Genomic DNA, 4,117 nt, shown 5'->3' with positions numbered 1-4,117 from the left:
ACTGGTTAGGTAATGGGCGCAGTGCAAGAAAATAAATAAACAAGCGGAGTGTGTGGAGCTAAAACTGACTACTAAGATTGAAAGAAACTTTATTTGCTCACTCCTAGTGACAGGATTAAAAACAGTACACCTGCAGTATGAAAAAATATTAACTGCATGTAAGATATGAAACAGATCTACATGTTTCGGCCTACTCGACCCCAGAAGGTGTCACTGTCTTCTTCAGGACCTGGAATTGTTGTGCTAATACTTATGACCAAGTGGAAAGAAGAGAAAAAAGCAATCTTTGTGTAAGATAAGTAAAAGTACAAATACAAAACCAGTAATTCCACTGTGGTGAACACGATTTAATGGTTTTACCCATTGATTACGAATAAAAGGCCTCACCTCAGCCAGGCAACAGCTCAGGACGGGAGGCACCGCTCTATCCATCGGTACCCCGGGCAGTTGAAGAGCTGCAACTGGAGGTAAACCCTGAGTGAACCAGACACACACTGTCTTCGTGAGATGAATACTAGTCTGTTTGAAGGACCGGTCCCCGTAGTGTGTTTAAGTACTTTCAAGTGAGTGTATTAAAAATCTAAAAGTGCAGTTATATTTGCCTCGGTCCGCTTTATAACCTAACCCAGCATCAAAGCGGGCATGCAGTTAGAATAGTAAATACACACGTCATTATTCAAACAACTCCAAGCTGCCAGCTTCCAAATACAACTTTTAAAACAAAATTTCACTGACACTGGTCATAATGTTTCAGAATAATAATTAGATCAATGGCCAGTCCTCATATTGATAGGTATGACATGTGTGTGTGTGTGTGTGTGCGCATGTGTGCACGAGCTTGTGTGTGTGTGCGTGCTTGTGTGTGTGTCTAGATGGTGGTTGCCTTTGTGTGGGGTTGGCCTTCCCTTCACCCCATCCCTTACCTAAACCAGTTGCCTGGGTGGGAAGGGGGAGATAACAAACCTGCACCCCTTTCATGTCATCACAATGCCCCATCAGAGTGAAGCCGACCTCGCCCGTCTCTCCCGGGCGAGCTCTCCATTGCTTCATAAATTCCCTCCTGTGCGGAGTCATTCACATTTATTTATTTATTTATTTATGGTCTTATATCGCGCATGAATCAGCCCCGAAGGGGTATCTCCGCGCGTGGCTTCTGAGTGAGTTAGGCAAAAACTATAAATCAGAAAAGGCAGAAGGGAGGCTAAGTTAGTCCTGTGTAAATAGATGAGTTTTCAATTGCTTCCTGAAATTAAAAAGGTGATGAGTATGTCTTAGCTGGGGGGGGAGGGAATTCCACAGCATTGGACCTTTAAGGGAGGGGGCACGGCCACCCTGTCTTGCTCTGTTTACTTTAGGTACATATAGCAACATAGTGTTGCTGGAGCGTAAAATGCGTCCAGGGGAATAAGGAAGAAAAATATCCTTCAGGTATTTGGGACCAGAGCCATAGATACATTTGTGCATGATACAGCAAAGCTTAAAATGAATCCGCTGTTGCACTGGGAGCCAATGAAGGTGGGAGAGGAGGGGGCGGGAAGGGGTGCGGGGGGGGCATTCAGGATAAGTCTTGCCGCGGTGTTCTGTACCACCTGCAGTCTTCGAAGTTGTTCCTGGTTGGCGGATATGAGTAAGCTGTTGCAATAATCCACCCGTCCAAGGACTAGTGCCTGAACCAGCGTCTTCCTATAGGTGTTTGGTAGGAGAGGGAAGATACGCCGTAGAAGACCAATTGTGCGGAAGCACATTCCCGCGACCTGACTGACGTGATCTTTCATGATCAGGGTTTGGTCCAGGCGTACCCCCAAGTTCTTGATGGTTTGCTTGGGCGCTGGGACAGGCCCGAGCTCAGGTGGCCACCATTCCGGGGACCAGAGCAGGGTGGCCCCTCCAAACAGCATGACCTCAGTTTTGGTCACGTTGCATTGGAGGAAGTTCTGGGCCATCCAACCTGCCACCGCTCTCATGCCATCTTGGAAAGATTGCATGACTGCAGGTGTAATGGTTTGAAAGGGGAAAAGCAGCTGAGTATCGTCAGCATAAGAGATTGGTGAGAACCCGTGAGATCTAATGATCTCTGCCAGGGGGGCCACATATACGTTGAATAACGTGGGGCTTAGACATGAGCCCTGTGGCACCCCCTTGGTGAGCTTCCTGCAGACAGATTTGTAGGAGCCTAATTTGACCCCTTGTTGTCTGTCCTCAAGGAAGCTTTCCAGCCACGCAAGAGCGGTCCCTTCTACTCCGACTCCCTTCAGACGGCCGAGAAGAACTTCATGCGACACCGTGTCGAAGGCAGCGGACAAATCCAATAGCACCAGAATCACTGAGCTCCCTCTGTCAAGTGACATTCTGATGTTATCTGTCACTGACAGAAGGGCTGATTCGGTGCTATGGTGGGCCTAAAACCAGATTGTGAGTGGTCTAGGCCGCCCGCTGCCTCGATGTAGTTGGACAGGTGTGCGTTGACATGCTTCTCGGCCATCTTGCTGTAATAAGGTAGGAGGGAGATAGGACGGAGGTTGGAAAGCTCCGTCCAAGGAAGGGCCGCATTCTTGCGAATTGGGTTCACCACTGCTCTTTTCCATTCAGTTGGTACTTTTCCCTTTTTAAGAGACTGGTTGATGATATCCTGAATGTATGGGGCTAGCAGGGTACGAAGGGGGGTTAAGATTTTAACAGGAATAAGATCATCCGGAGATCCAGATTTGACTTGAGTCATTATTGTGTCAAGCTCTTCGGTATTTATAGGAGGGAATGTGGTTAGGGTAAGGTTTGTATTCTCATTGAGGGAGGAGGCATTTTGGGAATCGCTATTAGGTTGGGATCCTAGGATTTTTCCATAAATCGTTTCTATTTTATTTTCAAAGTAAGATGACACTTCTTCACATAGGCTTTGTGAGAAGTCGTCTGGGCATATACATGCCGTAGGTTTTACAAAAGTATCCAGAATCCTATACAGTTCTCTGGGAGAGTTATCGGCTTCCATGAGCTGTTGAGCGATGTTATTTTTGCGGGCAGCCTTGATGTGTTTGTAATAATTAGCTTGGGCTGCACGATGTGCCTTTTTATTATCCTCAGAGTGTGATTTCCTCCATCTCTTCTCTATCCTTCTACATTCTTGTTTCTCCTTTCTTAGGGCCTCGGTGTACCATTTTTCCTGTTTAGCCACAGGAAACTGTCTGAATGTTTTCAGAGGGGCGATTTTATCGATGGCTACCGTCAGGGTTTGCTGAAGCACGGTTAACTTTTGTTCTACTTCGTCAGTATCTCTGATCTCGGGTTTTTTCCACACCTTTTCTAGCGCATCCAGTGTAAGTTTGTGCCACTGTCTGCGTGTGGTAGATGGGAGGGATTTCTTTGGGGGACCCTTATTAGCTTTAAAAATACTAAACTGCAATAAAAAGTGATCTGACCAGTGAACTTGAATAGGTTTGTGGCACAGAATGTTATCGAAGTTGGTATATATCAAATCGATACAGTGACCCCCTTCGTGGGTGGGATCCTGATTCTTTTGTATAAGACCGATAGTTGTCATATCAGTCAACAGAGTTTTTGTCCCTGTGGATTCACACTGGTCAGTGTGAATGTTAAAATCTCCCGAACCACTTCAAAGCAGTTCAAGAGGGAAGTATTGGCCTGGAAGCATGGTAATCATGCCAAAAACATGTCATCATTATTGGAGGGACTCCTGATGATTTAAGAGTAGACAGACCCCACCAACTCTTGGACATTCACCTCTGAGAGTTCAGGGCCTCATTTATGAGTTTTTTTACCGTAAGGCAGTGCTGCAGGCCTTCCTGCTACGCTTGCCTGCAGCAAAAGAAATGGGCAGGAATGCGCAGTATCTATGATATTCCTGTCCTTTTTCCCTGCACCAGCACACAATGGGCTGCCGTGCGCCAACGCAGGCACCTTTGCACGATGGTGCAATCGTGCCTGCCTTGCGGGATGATTATTTTTGTACATGAAGGGAAATCTTTCTGTACAAAAATATTCACAAGAGGCTTCTTCCTCTTTCTATGTGTGCTTCAGACTGCAGCAAGCATAAAAAATGGAAAAACCAGGAGAAATAAAGATATTGCTACTTGTTGTGCCTCCGTTCCGCTTCCCCTGGGGA

This window comes from Lissotriton vulgaris, chromosome 8, assembly GCF_964263255.1.
Source record: "Lissotriton vulgaris chromosome 8, aLisVul1.2, whole genome shotgun sequence".
NCBI classification, from domain to species: domain Eukaryota; kingdom Metazoa; phylum Chordata; class Amphibia; order Caudata; family Salamandridae; genus Lissotriton; species Lissotriton vulgaris.
This window is presented reverse-complemented; position numbering follows the sequence as displayed.